The sequence below is a fragment of the Eschrichtius robustus genome, chromosome 12 (assembly GCF_028021215.1).
Source record: "Eschrichtius robustus isolate mEscRob2 chromosome 12, mEscRob2.pri, whole genome shotgun sequence".
Lineage (NCBI taxonomy): Eukaryota > Metazoa > Chordata > Mammalia > Artiodactyla > Eschrichtiidae > Eschrichtius > Eschrichtius robustus.
Window position 1 is genome coordinate 85,283,171 of NC_090835.1, and position 17,319 is coordinate 85,300,489.

General features: G+C 43.1%; 1 long non-coding RNA gene across 1 annotated transcript in view; it reads left to right on the forward strand.

Moving 5' to 3' along the window:
* Positions 1-17,319, forward strand: part of LOC137772925 (uncharacterized) — a 104,097-nt gene that overhangs the window by 42,378 nt on the left and 44,400 nt on the right. Inside the window, exon 3 of the long non-coding RNA XR_011075603.1 lies at positions 13,317-13,393. This is a non-coding gene — a long non-coding RNA (uncharacterized lncRNA). The remainder of the gene's footprint in view (positions 1-13,316; positions 13,394-17,319) is intronic.

The following is a 17,319-nucleotide window of genomic DNA, read 5'->3' on the forward strand; positions in this document are numbered from 1 at the left end:
ACTGAGGAGCCCACCTGCTGCAACTAAGACCCAGCGTAACCAAATGGATAAATAAATAAATATTTTTAAAAAGTAGAGCCTTGGGCTTCCCTGGTGGCGCAGTGGTTAAGAATCCGCCTGCCAATGCAGGGGACATGGGTTCGAGCCCTGCTCTGGGAAGATCCCACATGCCGCGGAGCAACTGAGCCCGTGTGCCGCATCTACTGAGCCTGAGCTCTAGAGCCTGCGAGCCACAACTACTGAGCCCGCGTGCCACAACTACTGAAGCCCGCATGCCTAGAGCCCATGCTCCGCAACAAGAGAAGCCACCGCAGTGAGAAGCCCGCGCACCGCAACGAAGAATAGCCCCCACTCACCGCAACTAGAGAAAGCCCATGCGCAGCAATGAAGACCCAACACAGCCAAAAATAAATAAAATAAATTAAAAAAAAGATTTGAGCATTTCACGATACATAAATTATATCTCCATTTTAAAAAAGAAGAAAAAAAATTAGAGACTTAACAGAGGGAGGGACTGAAAATTTCTGTCTTCCAAACAACGGAACAATTAGAAAGTAAGCAAATGAAAATGGAAATCTGAAACTCTAATAGTTTAAAATTTTTTTAAAAAGTTATGTAGCTGGTTTTCCTGGACAGGAAGCTAAAATTCTGGGCTGGTATTCAACTCTGGATGACCTTCAAACCAAGCAGGAGCCTCAGCTGGGTGTCTCTGGGCTGCACAGCTGGAAGGGGATGTGCAGTGGGGAAGGCCCAGGACAGGGTGAGAGGCAGGCAAGGGGCCGGGTCTTGCTGTTTGTTCACTGGGGTGTTCTTCACGAGATCCTTTCCTCACCTGGAGCAAGAACACATCTCCTCAAGGTGCCATTTGGGAGTTGAGGAGACTTTTTACCTTCACAGAAAACCCCGAGGAAGGTTGGTTCTGAAGGTTTTCAAGGCCGAATATAAACAGTACCAAGTCTTTGGGTGTGCACTAGTTACCGCCTGCCAGACACCTGCCGCCCAGGACTTGGGGCTATCTCTGTTCTAAGTGACAGATGATATTTTGATATGGTTTTCGCATCATCAAGATACAGGCAAATTCCTTTCTTTATTTTTTTTTAAATCCCTTTCTCAATCTTAAAATTCCTAAGATGGACCTCCTGACCCTATTTATTTCTGGATCTTTCTTCCCTGTTTGTGTATAGAAAGCTCCCTGGGAGTAAGAATTGGAAGTGGGTTGTCTTTACCCACATCTAACATGTACTTACCTTTGCTCCAAACTCCTCGCTATTGAGCCATTGAATTTCTGAGTGGATGAAGAGATCGATGAGGAATTAGTGCTAATATTAACATTATTGGACTAAAATATGCATCCCATTCTGTGATGAGAATTGCTAAGTGTTCTGTGGGAGTCTGAGGACGAGTAGAGTTGATCCCTGAGTATTAGGCTGTCCCTTTTGGTTGCATCTGGATGTGATTTGGCACTTGTGGGGTATGGAGTCCGAGGTAAGGGGTGCCCAAGAGTCTGCTGTGGGTTTTTGAAGCTGAGAAGGTGGGAGGAGGAGACATGAGAGTGGTTATGACAAGAGGGAACTGAGAAAAGTAAGAACATTCAGTGCTTGTTTTGTGCTTCTAACATTTTTGACCCTGGGGAATTTTAAAGGACTTTTTCTAATATTTATCTTAGATGGAGGAGTCATAAATATCCCAGGCACTATGTAGGGGTTGGAAATAAATGGTAAATGAGACGAAGTTCCAGCCTTCAAGGAGCTTTCTAAGTTTGTTCTTTAGCCCCACAAGGACACGGCGGAAATCCCAAGAGAGGCACTTTGACTGAGGCCCCAGGGAACACCCAATGCCCAGATGTGTGGACAGAGACACAACTCCCAGCAAAAGCAGAAATCCTTTAGAACGCTGCTGATTGTGAGGAATAAGTCAAAATGGCAAACCTGCAGGATAACATCCTGGCTCATTTCTTTTTTTATTTTAGCCTCGCCACACTGCTTGGGGATCTCAGTTCCCTGACCAGGGATTGAACCTGGGCCATAGCAGTGAAAGCACTGAATCCTAACCACTAGACCACCAGGGAACTCCCATTGGCTCATTTCTTATACAAAGGAAAACACGGAGGGTTTGCTGAAGAAAGGAGGAGAAAGCAGCATAATGGGAACCATGTTGCAAAAATGTAAATTGCTCCCTGGTGATTGCTAAGATCTTGATGACCTGATAAAATTGTGTATAAGGCAGAGCAAACACACCCTTGTGATAAAGCCAGAAATTTCATCCACAGTGAAGGATGCTACCAGAGGCAGGGTCAGGGTGGGTTGGGGAGGATCAAGATTGGTGTCTGGAAAATTAGTTGGGAGGCTGTTGAAACTGTTTCAGTGAGCAGTGTTGAACGTTTGAATGAAGACAGCCACCAAGGGGCAGGTAGGGACAGACGGGGCACAGATTTCAAGGCAGGAAGGACTGATGTAAGGGGAAAGTGAGGAAGATGACTGTGATCTTTCCTCACATACCATGTTACCTTGCCATGGGATGAAGACCCCACTTCAGTCCAACGCTTTCACTTTATAGCAAAAGGAAGACATTAAAACCCAGGAAATGGAAACCCTCATCTATGGCTGAACTGAAAGTTGGGGGAGGAGCCCAAGTAGAAGCCAAGTCTCCCTTCCCTGGTCCCACCCCTTCCACAGGTGCTTGTTAGAGCCAGCCAGGCCCTTTCCACACACCTAGGCCTGGGCCACACCCCCTCCAGTGAATCAGAATCCCATGGCTGTGACCATGAGCTATTCCAGGGCAGTGCACAAGCTTCTCTTCCTGCCATGACCATGATAGCACATCCTGTCTAGACCACACTTTTTCTCTGTTTCATAACTGCATTACATAATTGCAGTACATTACGTATTCCTACTGATAATTGGAAAGGCGCTGAGTGTTGGATGGAGAACTATGTGCAAACAAAATCCTTCTTCATAGGCCCATTAACGGTAATAAACTAGAACTAATTCGCAAACATTTCATTGAAACTGCAGGAGAGGGATGCCTTTGGAGGCTGCTCTCCAGTAAAGAAGGGTTAATGGACAATCATTGTTCAGTCAGCAGTTACCAATCTAAGTTTTGTAAAATTGATCATCTCTTTATGAAGTTTATTTTAGTAAAAATAAAGAATATTTTTTAACATAAAGCACAAATCTTAAAATTAAAAAAAAATTGTGGTAAAATGCACATAGTATGAAATTTACCATTTTTAAGGGTACAGTTCAGTAGTGTTAAGTACATTCACGTTGTTGTGCAACCATCACCACCATCCATCTCCAGAACTCTTTTCATCTTGCATGACAAGCTCTGTACCCATGAAACAACAACTCCCCATTCCCACTTCCACTAGCCCCTGGTAACCACCATCCTACTTTCTGTCTCTACAAATTTGACTATTTTTCTTTTCTAATTTTATTTTTTAATTTTTATTTATTTTTTTGGCTGTGCCATGCAACGTGTAAGATCTTAGTTCCCTGACCAGGGATCAAACCCGTGCCCCCTGCAGTGGAAGCACAGAGTCTTAAGCACTGGACTGCCAGGGAAGTCCCTTGACTTTCTTTCTTTCTTCCTTCCTTTCTTTTTGGCTCTGTTGGGTCTTTGTTGCTGTGCGTGGGCTTTCTCTAGTTGTGGCGAGCAGGGGCTACTCTTCGTTGCAGTGCACAGGCTTCCCATTGTGTTGGCTTCTCTTGTTGCGGAGCTCGGGCTCTAGGCACACGGGCTCAGTAGTTGTGGTTCGCGGGCTCTAGAGCACAGGCTCAGTAGTTGTGGCGCATGGGCCTAGCTGCTCTGCAGCATGTAAGATGTTCTTGGACCAGGGCTCAAACACGTGTCCCCTGCACTGGCAGGCGGATTCTTAACCACTGCACCACCTGGGAAGCCCTTGACTACTTCTTATAAGTGGAATCTTACCTTTTTGTGGCAGCTTATTTCACTGAACATAATATACTCAAGGTTCATCCATGTTGTAGCATGCATTAGAATTTCCTTTCCTTTTAAGTTGAATAATATTTCATTTTATGTACAGACCACATTCTGATTATTCATTCATTCACTGATGGACTCTTGGGTTGCTTTCATCTTTTCGCTATTGTGAATAATGCTGCTATGAACATGGGTGTATAAATATCTCTCTGAGACTCTGCTTTCAATTATTTTGGGTATATCCCCAAAAGTGGAATTGCTGGATCATATAGTAATTCTGTTTTTAATTTCTTAAGGAACCACTACACTGTTTTCCATAGCGGCTCCACTATTTTACATTCCCGCCAAAAGTGCACAAGTGTTCTAATTGCTTCATATCTTTGCCAACACTTGTTATTTTCTGTTTTGATAGTAGCTATCCTAATGGTGAGGTGGCATAAAACCTTTTTAGGACATAGGTTTACTAAAGGTTTTGATCTCTCCTACCCCTGACTTTGCATAAAGTCCTAAATTCCTTAATCACAATGTTTTCATCCAAGGAGATTTTTTGGAACATAACCCCCATGGTTAGAGAAGGAATACTCTATTGTCATCTTAAAGTCTTTACCAACTAGAAAGGTAAAATTTGAATTGTTTTAATTTTCTTTCATTAATAGTGAAGTTGAACTTTTCACTAAATTGTTATTTATGGTTTCTCTGTTGTGAATTGCTTGTGTCTGAATTTCTTACATGCTACAAAATAAAAAAGAAATAGCTATTGACTGCTTTCTATGTGTCAACTACTGTTCTAAGAGCTTTACGTGTAGTTACTCGGTTAATCCTGACCCACCATGAGGCAGGTGCAATTATTATTTTATAGAAGAAGCAGAAGCATGGAGAGGTCAATGAACTTGCCCAAGGTCCTACCCAAGGAGTCTGGATTCAGAGCCTGTGTCCTTATGTACAAAATGGCCAATATTTTCTTAATTTATTTGTTTGCTTTTAATTTTTTTCCATTAACTATAAAAATGAAAACAAAACTGTGGTTAAATTTATCAGTCTACTCCTTTCTTTTATTGGACCATTTTATTCTTTTAGCCAGCTTAGAACATCCTCTTCTTTTCAGATAATAGAAAATATTTGGATTTTTGTTACATTAGATGTTTCACATATATGTATTTTCCCAAATAATCATTTCTCCCAAACTATTTATTGAATTATATTTTTCTTCCATTGTTTAGTGATGGCACCTTTCTGCTGGTTTTTATTTCCTAATTGCTGTTTTCTTTTAATGAACATTATATGTTCAGTCATCTCTTGGAGGATACTGAAGTCTCTTTCTGGTTGTTCTGTTCTTTTCACTTCATCTGGCATGAATCTGTCTCTGGAGTGTTGGTGTTGCTAGCTGCTTTCTTCAGTGTTAATTTTTGTGTATTTTGGAATTTTAGTTTCCAGGTTCATTTCCAGGTTTTCTCTCTCTCATGTCTGGTTCCCTAGACCAGCAGAAGATGGGCTTCCAAGACTGCCCTCCGTTCCTCCAATACCTCCTTCTTCAACCCAACCCCTCCCTCTCCACAAATAGCCCTTCCCTTTACCTTCTCTCAAAGTTTTTCACCTCCCCATGTCTGGTCTGCGCTGGCCTGACCCCTCTTACCCCAGGATTGACAGATCCCTGGCCTCCTCTTATATTTTTGAAGTTATGACAGTGGCCTGTCCAGTCTCTTAACCAGTTTTGCTGCAGGGAATGGAAAGTTTGGAAACCATGGTGTTGGATGGGGGAGGAAGAAAGCTCTGGGGGAGGTACCATAAGTGTTTTCCTTTGGTTGTCACTGAGTGTAAAAAAAAAAAAAAAAAAAAAAAAAACAGACACTTGCAGCACAGTAAGGGTTAACCTCCAGCCCTGGGCCCCAGTGGATCCCTGTAGCAGCAGGGTGAGGAGGGGTGGTGCTGCCCTAGGTAAGGCCGGCTGTCGGGCTGTCAGCGTCTATTTGCCTGAAGGTTGACAGGCTTCATGCACAGAACTCACCCAGGCAGAAGCAGCAACCAAGAACAATGAACTTGACCCAATAATAACAAAGTCTTGAACATTAAATTTTAAGTGCCTTTTTTTGCTCTGTGAGTGTGTGTGAGTGTGTGTGTGTGTGTGTGTGTGTGTGTGTGTTTGGTTTTTGGTCTTGCATCAGGCTGTAAACTCCTTGGTTGCAGAGACCACATTTATCTTGTTCACCATGTGACTAGCATGGAAGAGGAATTCAGGAAATATCTGTTGACTAAAAGAGTAAGTGGATGTTGTTTGCCACCATCCCCAGTCCAGTCCTGCCTCCATCCCAGTCAGGAAGAAGGCTGAATGTCAATCCGGAAGCTGTGGTCCTACAAGCTCTGCAAGACCCTGGGGCCTACAGGCATTGCTTGGATGCCCCACTAATGAAGTGGATCACAAAAGACAGGAAAGGCATCTGACCACTGGGCATAGACACCCCCCACACCCTGCAGATTTGGTGTCTCGAGGGTTCCAGTTCAGTGGGTGTGATGCTTAGAAGGAGATGGAGACAGTTGCAATATACCTGGATGGCTAGATTTATGAGCACATGTGAGACTTCCCTCAGATCCCCAGAAATACTTCGGCAGAGAAGGGGACTTTGTAGGGGTTGGGAAGAGACGCTAATATTTGGGTTATTACCTTAAGATGACCCCATTTGCATATCCTTGCAGGCTAGTGAGACCCAGAGAAACTCAGGTTACATTTTTGAACTCAACCTTGAAATACTACGTGCACCACAGACTAATTACTACCGCTGGGGTGAGAGCCCCTTGTTCTGTTGGGGATAGTGGCAGTGACAGTGGCTCTGGTGGAGTCACTGCAGGTGACCTTGGGTAAGGTAGACTGGAAGTTCAAACAGAAGGAGAATAGAACGCAGTTTCATTAGAGCTTCTGGGCATGTTAATTCCTCTGTGATGCCCTGGAAGATATGAGGTAAGTGGGTGAGGTTGGTATTTGGAAAGCAAACAGGCAAGACAAATGAGTTCTTATTCAAGAGAAATGAGCTTCTAAAGAGTTTGAATCTCTTCCTCAATAAGAGGAGAATCATGAGGGAAGGGGCCAGAGCACCTTTACAGTGCCAAGCCTGGGAATGTCCCCATTAATGTGGGACCATAGATGGGAGTAGGAATGGGGTAGCTATTCAGCCTCTTGAGGAAATCTGAGACAGGCATTTCTTTCCCTTCAAGCCCAGGGAAAGGGGCTTCATAGTATCCTTCAGAGAGCTTAATGTGTGTTCCCTGCAGTGTGGAGGACTGGGTGAGCTGGTGGCTGGCTCATTCTGAAAATCAAAAAAACAAATTGGCTAGCTGCCCTGATGGTGGAACAAGAGAGGCTGCTGGGCTGAGAGGCTGCCAGCCTTCCCAGATACCACCACTGGATTTATGATGTTTCCTGTGGACCAGATGTGGGGCCTGACGCAGGGTGATGTTAGATCCTGTCCAAAAGTGTCACCTGGAGGGATTGGTGAGCCTGATAGAGTCCTGCCAGACTTGTAGAGGCTGGAGAAAGAAATATAGTTGACTAGCCTAAGCAGGGCATTTGACCACATCCAACAATCAGGGAGTGAGAAATCTTAGCAAAGGGAAGGAGTTGTCTCCAAAAGTATCCACAAAAGTGCCTAATGAAAGGAAGGATCACCTATGCCTAAAAACCCAGGGATGACTTATGCCATCTCACAGGAGTTCTAGCCAAATAAATCCTCTCCTGGCACCTTTTGGCCTCTCCCTCTCACCACTCCAACCCTGTTGGGGTCCAAGGTCCAAGGTGAGTTAGCAAGATGATGGAGGAAAGACAGAAGCACGCATAAAGGATGACCTGTATAGTAAGTATACAGGAGCAGCTGCTGGGGGAAAAAAGCTCTATGTTAAAAAGAGACAAAAGTTAAAGTATTTCTCATGGAATAGTTCCAGCATAAGGACTCCTGGGCTGGATATGGTAATTCCACCATGTTGGGGACCCTGGGTCCTTCTGTCTTGCTGTTTTGCCCTTCCCTGGAATGCTGCTCTCACCTGAAAGGTTGAAATGACCCATCACCACATCCTCTGGGTCCTTATTCCAGCCAGCAGGAAGAGGGAAAGGGGAAGTGGAGCACCATGCCGGCCATCCAGAGCATTATCAAAAAGTTCCTCACTCACTTCACTCAGACCCTTTTGCCCAGAAGTTAGTCACATGGTCACACATAGCTTCAAGGGATGCTGGGAAATGTAGTCTTTATTCAGGGTGGCTACAAGTCCACCAAAAATTTGGGAGTTTTATTAGTAAGGAAGAAGAGGTGAATGAATATTGGGGGACAATAGCAGTTTCTGCCACAAAGCAAGAAATGGGAAATGAGAGATCACTGCACACTTCAATTCCCAGTGAAGGCAGCTGGTCTGTATATGGCACAAAGAAAGGGAAGAAGCCTTGAGTTTAAATAAAGTTTGAAGTTTTACCATTACATGAAACCAGACCATTTAATTACTAAACTTTTGGGGAAATTAGACCAGGTGACCTTTGATTACATACAATGACCAGAAAGGTCATGGAACCTGTTTTAAATGTCCATCAAGGAGCAGAAGGAGAATGGGTCCCACAAAATGGGTTTAAAGGGACAAAGAGAAATGAAAATAAAATTGCTTCCTGATCTCACCTTCTATTAGTTAGAGTAGGCTAGGCTGTGGTAATTAACACACACACACACACACACACACACACACACACACACACAGTTTCAGGGCTTCACATAATACAAATTTATTTCTTATATAACAGTGCTGAGAAGGTTTGCATTCCAAGAGCAGCTCTCCTCCTCATGGTCTATCAGGAACTTGGATTGATAGTGGCTCTGCCAATTTCAGTTAATGGCTTCCACGGTCACCTTTGGTGTCAAGCTGCCAATCAGCCAGAAGAAGTGGGAAGAGAAAGGAGGAGGAACGTGGGAGGTTTTTAATAGATCAGGCCTGGAGTTTGGTATGTACACTTCTGCTCACATTCCACTGGAGGTAACTTGGTCTCCGTTGGAGATACCTTGGTCATGTGACCAAACCTGTTTGGAAGGGTGTCTGGGAAATGTAGTATGTGTACCCCAAGAAGAGAGGCGTTTGGTGTGTAGCTGGTGGTCTCCACCATTATGCCCCATGATTTTTCTTACTCAGTGTATAGTTGTACCAATGTAATGGTTATAACGAGTCACCAAAAATCCAGAGCCTTTGGACCAAAGATGATTTCTCGTAGTCTTGTGCCAGGTCTAGAGAATTAACCATTTAATATGTTGGCTGGAACTTTCCTCTAATACACTGAAGGAGTAACAGAGTCATGAAAGGAGAAAGAGAAGGAGGCTGGTACAAAGCTTATAGGTCCTGCACCAGCAATATCCCTGGCATCCGTGCAGACTGGGCTCTGGGGCAGGATGCTTGGGGTGGCACCTACATAGGGTTTAGAATTGTGGAGAGCTCCAGAACCATGCCAGTAAGTTTCATAGCAAATGTTAGAAAGCAAAGGAGAATATCCATGTGTAGGTGTTAGAGATCTCCCTCAGGGGGTCACATGAAAAGACGGCAGTTCTGGCTCACACCCTCAAGTCAGGAGCAGTGGACAGGAGGAGTCCACCCATCTCCCATGATTAGTGACACCAAGGAAGAGAGAACAAAAAGAGGAGGCCTAGAACATTTGCAAGAATGATCAGGAACTTGGGCCAGGGGTGTAGTGCTCAGTAAGGCTGAGGACCCTCAGAGCAGCATCCAGGGAGCGGCTTTAAAGTCTGCCACTTACTGCATAGCACAGGGAACTCTATTCAGTGCTCTGTGGTGACCTAAATGAGAAGGAAATCCAAAAAGAGGGGATATATGTATACGTATAGCTGATTCACTTTGCTGTACAGTAGAAACTAACACAATATTGTAAAGCAACTATATCCCAATAAAAAGAAAAATAAGTAAAAATCTATGTCATGGAAGAAAAAAAAGTCTGCCATGACTAATGGGGCATCAGCCCCACTAGGGGAGCACTGGACCCACTGTCTAATTACTTTTGTGGTCAGGCTTTTCCTGGCAAAGTGAAACAATGCCATGAACAACTCCCAGTGACAGAGAAAATAATGATCTGCTGAGAGATACGGAAATAGCAGGCGGCCATTAGTAGGAGCCACCAGGATCTTTTTAGGATCAAGCATCATGGCCATCACCAAATACTAGGGGCATGGGAAATTGTGACCCAATGATATGGGTTTTATGAAACAGCCCCCCACCCCAAGTGCCCAGAACTCTTCAGAATCTTCCCCTGGCGACTCTAAGGGAGCCACAGCCCAGCAGCAGGAGTGTGAGTGGGGTTCACCCTGCCTCTGTAGCTCCAAACCAGCTTTCCCCCCTCATGAATGATGCTCCGATGGCCTGTAGATATAGTGGCACAAGCCACAGACTGTTCAGAGCAACCATCTCCCATACTCCATTTTGTTCCCAACCTGCTCCTCTTCCTGGTTGGTCCTGACTGCGCTCCTTCTACTATCCTAGACTTGCCTGGGAACTCGGGCCCCCTGGCTTGGCACTCAGCTCTCTCCCAGGCCTTATCTGGGGCCCATCCTTCCAGCCTTTCCAACTTCCATTGTCTAGGGTAAGATACCCCTTCTAGTCAGCCCCTGAGGACTGGATCAAGTCTAGACTGGTACTTCAACCATCCTCCAAAGGTGGAGGATGCAGTACTAGTCTTCTGCATTTCTCAGGGCAGCCTCAAGCCCCTCAGGCATGAGGAAAAAGCTCAAGGCAGGTAGGATTGGGCAACCCATGCCAACCCTGGGCAACCCCAATGTTTCCCAGTGGGAGAAATGAAGGACTTGAGATGGGACTCCAAAGCGTGAAGGGGCAAGACTCTAGTAATGGAAACACCTGGCCTTGTCCATGGAGTGTGCTTCCTCTGAAGCAGCCTGTTAGGTAAGTAGGTAGAAACCAGCAAGAGCAACCTTCCCTCTACCCACGTGCATTGAGCCACCACTCGGACCAATTTGTCATACAAGAATTGGTCAATCCTTCCTGAAATTTCAGTTGTCCAGGTTGGAGTCCCGAGCTGACAGGCAAAATTCTAGATCATAGTGACTGGCTGGCATCTTCTCCTGCCTGATGGCTAAATTCCACTAGACACCCAATGCAATTCTTGGTGGCATTTGGGTACCAGATAATTCCCATGCCCATTTTGGGTTTTTTTTAGCTTCTATATTTAGATACCAAACCAGAAACAAACACACCGTGTTCTCACCTTCACCTGAGCATGACAAGGTCCAGGTACACAAAAAGTGTCCTGTTGCTTTAAGAAGCTGGAAGCTTTATCAGACTGCTTGAAGAACACCTGGGAAAGCCTTGGAGGCAAGGACTATATCTCCAGGGTAGTCTTTTGAGCCAGCAGGGCTCTCATCTCCACCCTTGACTCAACCAACTGGCTGCTTAGGACTCTATAACCAAAGAGCAGTTTATGAACCCAAAGAGTGCATAATTTCCTTAATTTGTGGGCTCATAGATGTCAGCTCTCAGACTCCTGTCTCTTCTTATTGTGAGTTACACTTGTGATCTGGACCTGGAGCATCTCTGAAACGGCATTTACTTTCCACTACTCTGCCCTTTGGCTATTCTTTTTTTTTTTAATATGTATATATTATTTATTTATTTATTATTTATTTTTGGCTGCATTGGGTCTTCGTTGCTGCGCGGGCTTTCTCTAGTTGCGGCGAGCGGGGGCTACTCTTCGTTGCGGTGCACGGGCTTCTCTTGTTGTGGAGCACAGGCTCTAGGCACTCGGGCTCCAGTAGTTGTGGCTCGCGGGCTTAGTTGCTCCGCGGCATGTGGGATCTTCCCGGACCAGGGCTCAAACCCGTATCCCCTGCAGTGGCAGTCAGATTCTTAACCACTGGACTACCAGGGAAGTCCCTATTCTTTTCTTTTCTTTTCTTTTCTTTTTTTTGGCTGCGCCGGGTCTTAGTTGCCGCATGCAGGATCTTCGTTGCGGCATGTGGGATCTAGTTCCCTGACCAGGGATAGAACCTGGGTCCCCAGCATTGGGAGCGTGGAGTCTTAACCACTGGACCACCAGGGAAATCCCTTGGCTATTCTTTTTTAAAAATATATTTATGAAGGTATAATTGACAAAAAATAAACTGCACAGATTTAAAGGGTGGACTTCAGTCAGTTTTGTCAAATGTATACACCCGTGAAGCCATCATCACAATCCCACAAAGTTTTCTCTTGTTCTACGTAATTCCCTTTCTCCTCCCCCTCCCCACCCCCATTCCTAAACAACCACTGTTCTACTTACTGTCGCTATAGATTAATAAGCATTTTCTAGACTTTGATGTAAATGAAATCATAAGAAGGTACTTTGGGGGTAGATGGGATGTGACTTCTTTCACTCTGGCTGTCCACTTTTAAGAGACACCATTCTGATGAAAGACAGTTCATCTCAGAGAATCCTGCCAAGAGCTCAAGCCACTTGCCTGTGCAGTGACTAGGTGTTATGAATTCTGGTTAGGCTATATAATTTCTCCACAAGGATACCAATTCTACTTTCTGCTTAATGGATCTCTCTTAACCAACAAGAATAATTTGCACTCTTAAGTTTTTGCCAGAATACATAACCTTGAACATCACTCCCTCCCTCCCAATTCTTATCAGAAACTCAGTTAAGTGAAACAAAGTCCATGTAGGATTCCTCGAAGAGTATGTAGTTCCTCCAGGTCTGTAGATTGTGTAATTACATTCACTGCCCTGTGAATTTGGATTGCATTGCTTTAAACCTTTATAGAATCTCTTATAGGAACTTCCCTGGCGGCACAGGGGACACGGGTTTGATCCCTGGTCTGGGAAGATCCCACATGCCGCGGAGCAACTAAGCCCCTGTGCCACAACTACTGAGCCTGCGCTCTAGAGCCCACAAGCCACAACTACTGAAGCCCACGAGCCTAGAGCCCGTGCTCGGTAACAAGAGAAGCCCCCACAATGAGAAGCCCCAGCACTACAACCAAGAGTAGCCCCCACTCGCCGCAACTAGAGAAAGCCCACATGCAGCCAAAAATAAATTTATTTATTTTTTTAAAAAAAGAATCTCTTATAATGAATTGCGCTTTAGCATTATGCTGTCAGCTTGCAGGGACTCAATATGAGTTGGGTATAATGTTGAAGAATTTATAAATGAGATGGTACAATGTTTGGAATTTGTTTTAAAAGATCCCCAGGGGGGAAAATGTGGTATGGGTAGATTAAATGAGTATGACCAAATTTTGTCAGTTGTTGAAGCTTTGCGACGGATACAAGAAGACTCACTATGCTCTTTTCATTACTTTTGTGTAGGTTTGAAAATTATCATTGTAAGCAGAGTTGTTTTTTTTTTAACACAGCTCGTCTCAAGACTTAATGAAGCTCAGGTTCTTTATGTCTTGGCACAGAAGGAATTCAGCGAGAGGCAAAGTGATAGGTAAGTAGATTTATTAATATTTTTTGTAAAGCATCTGCAGGAAAATGGGGCTCGAGAGGATGGTCATGTCCCAGGTCTTGGGCAAGTTCCTGGGAAGGGCTGCCAAGTGAGGGTCCTTGGCTTCGGGCAGGAAAGAATTCAAGAACAGAGCCATAGTAAAGTGAAAGCAGAGGTACACATTCCATAGACGGAATGCGGTCTGACTCAGAAGGTGCGCATGGCCTGGAAATATGGGGTGCTTAGTTTTTATGGGCTGGGTAATTTCATTGGCTAATGAGTGGGAGGATTATTCCAACTATTTGGAGAAGGGGCGGGATTTCCAGGAATTGGGCCACTTTTTGGCCTTTTATGGTCGGCCTTGGAACTGTCATGGCACCTCTGGGTGTGTCATTTTGTTGCCAAAAGTGGGGTCCGGCTGGGCTGCTTGCCTCTCTAAAGCCAATACTAGAGGGGCAATGTTGGTGAAAAGGAAAGTTTGCTTTATTTCAGAGGCTGACAACGAGGGCGGGGGGTTGAGGGGGAGACTCCTGCCCAAAGGCCAACCCCCTCCCCCATCAGTGGGCAAGAGCTTTTTTTTTTTTTAAGCTTTACTTTTTTGGTAACTTTTCTCTTTTTTTCTTGTTGGTTAGGTAATGGTCTATCTTAAGAAACTTTTCAACAAACCAGCTTTTGGATTTTGTTAATATTCTCTATTATATAAGTTGTTGTTCTCTATTTCATCTTAGTGTTTCATTCTTTCTTGCTTCTTTGAGTTTGTTCTGTTGGTCTAAGTATTGTTTTAGCCATGTCCAATTTCAACCTGTTGTGTTTTCATTATCAGTCAGTTTTCAGTATCTTTTTTTTTTCTTTTCATTTATTTATTTGGTCGTGCTGGGTCTTAGTTGCGGCATGTGAACTCTTAGTTGCAGCATGCATGTGGGATCTAGTTCCCTGACCAGGGATCGAACCCAGGCCCCCTGCATTGGGAGCTCAGAGTCTTAACTCCTGCACCGCCAGGGAAGTCCCGGCAAGAGCTTTTATAGGCAGAAGGAGGGGGCTACATGCAGAAACAGCACAGTCAGCTCTGACAGTCATCTTGAAATTGGTCATGCAGTGGTCTAATCAGCGTCATCTTGATTTGTTTTAAATACAGTTAGCCTTCAGTTCCAGGGTGGGTTTGTTCCCATTTCTTTGAGGCCAGTTCTCGGAATTGTGGCCACTTATGTCATGGCTACAGTCTGGTCATTATGTAGTTAAATTCTTCTACCTGGTGGGGTTTTCAGTATCTACAAGACAGCTCAAAGAATATGGCTCAGAATATTACCTATAGCCCTTGAGGAGGAACTAAAAGTCCTTGACTTTGCTTATTGACTAAATTATTATTATTTTGTCCTGTTTGACTACTTTCCTTTGCTTCTGCATTTTCCTCACTTCTCTGATTAAACTTATTCTTTGGCTAAAGTTTTTCTACAGACAAAAGGCAGACTGAGGACATGGGGTAGGAGTGGGTGTGGGGGAAGGGCCATAGGGTTCTACTCCATTTAGCATCCTAGTGTATTACAGTGAGCCTATAATGAGGCTCAAGGTCTACTGGAAGTTGAATCTTGCTGCCATCTTGGGCCTAATAGGTTCTAACCAATTTTTGTCATATCTTCAATGGCTATGTCATTCTTTTAAAGGTTGTGCTCTGTCCCCTTCCCTCCTGTCTCAACTACAGTACACTTTCGATGAGAAACTAAGGGTAATTTTAAGGCTTAAATAAAATATTTATTTTAATCCAATGCCTAGCACCAAGTAATCACTTAGTAAACAACAGTCATTTATTTTATGATGATTTTATCAGAATTGATTTGTGTGTATTAGTAGCCTGACCTACTTGGAATTTGGAGGTTTCCTTTGATATTGGACAAAGAACAAAGGGGAAGAAATGTCTTCTTTTTGAGAGGTTAGTTATAGGAGGTATTCTGGGAGCTGACTGGATATATAGAATTTCTGGAAGAAATTTTAAGGTTTCCAGAGTCTCAATCCAGAAGATGAAATTTTAGTATGAGATATTTTAACCAAGAGTGCAAAGATAGCTTAATATTTTAAAATATATACAAATTTGTCACACCTGTAAGCCAAAGGAGATAGACCACATGATCATCTAGATTATTAATAGTTAATAAAATTGAACAATTAATCCTATAAGTATATAAAAAAAGAATTCTTAGAACGTAAGAATAGAAAGATACTTCCTTATCATGCTAAAGAATCAACAAACAACATAACACATACTGAAACATTCCTATGATTAGGCAAATTTCCCACTATGGCCAATATCATTAACTATTATTTACATTTCCTAGACAATCATACATTGGAAAGGAGGAAAAGATCAAAGTATTCTTACTTGCAGACTTGATTATCTTCCTAAAAAATCAAAGAGTATCAACTGTAAAACTATTAAGGGCAGATATGTGGACAACTGCAAAATAATATATAAAAGCAATAGATTTTCTATTTATCAGCAACAGCCTGTTGGAATATATAATTAGAAAATTCTCATTCCCAATATTGATATATAAAATACTTAAGAAACATACTCAAAAGAAACACATCCATTCACATCCCTGGAAAGAAGATTACAAATGTTTTTGAAGGACCATAAACATTAATGCAAATACCCCTAGTTCTTGATTGTGAATCCTCATTATTGTAAATATACCAATTTCCCCAAGTTATCTTTGAATATAAGGTAATTACACTAATAATAGGATTTTTAATGTAATAAATTTTTAAGAGATTTTTTTGGGGAAAAAAAAAAGAATGAAAGGGTATCAGACCTACTAGATGTTAAAATATAATGGAAAGACCCAATAATTAAAATCAAGTGTTGCTGGCACTAAAACAGCTTAATCAATGAAACAGAACGTAAAGCCCAGAAAGAGACCTAAGTTGTATATAAGAATTTGGTATATAAAAATCGATAAACGGAAACCTCAATTAAAATAGTCAGGAGGCCAGAAGGGGGAGCTCTCACACCCTATGACAATAGCAAAGCCCAACAGGAAAAAGAGAGACTTCCTCTTCTTCCTGGCAAGAGCTCAGCCAATGAGAGGCTGTCACAACTCAAGCAATGACAAGCCACTATACTTTGAACTCTCAATTCCTCCAGTGGACTGTTTACTATAGCCCTCCCAACTTCCTTTTCCCCTTTTTAAAAGAGGTTTTTAAAAGAGGTTTTCCTCTCCTTCCTGCGCAGGGACTTGCTCTCCGCTTGCTGTGGTTACTGGCTCTGAATTGCAATTTTTTGCTGATCCAGAGTAAACTTACTTTTGCTGGAGAAGTACCTGGCAATCTGTTTGTTTTAGGTCAACAGGTATACGGTAAAATATGCATTTCAAACTAGAGGGAAAAGAAAGCTTTATTACATTACATAAATGGTATATTGGTTCTAACCATATGAAATACATTAATGATTAGGATTGTCTCTCTCTACTCAAAATCAATTCCATATGAATATAAATGTGGAATATGTTTAATGTGGAATTGTACAGGGGAGGAAGCCAACTTTACTGTATGCTTCCTGGGTTAATCTTTAGTCTTGTTCCATTCCTAAGAGAAAGCAAAGGATAAGTAAATTGTGACCAATCTTTCGTTTTTGCATCTTGACATAGTCCTCAACTTCTCTCATCTTTTGTAATACTAATTCCTTTACAATGTCTGAGCCTTTATTACATCCAGTTTCAATTCCTACAATAACTGGATGCTTGGATCCTATGCTTCCATGATAAGACACTGCACTTGGCTGATTTCTTTTCATAATGCCCTTGCTAAATACTTAAGCTCTTGTGATAGACTTCTCAAGATATGTCAGGATTTCTCATCTCTATTTTATAATACAGTCATATCTCAGTAGCTGCAGGGGATTGGTTCCAGGACCCACAAGGAATACCAAAATTTGG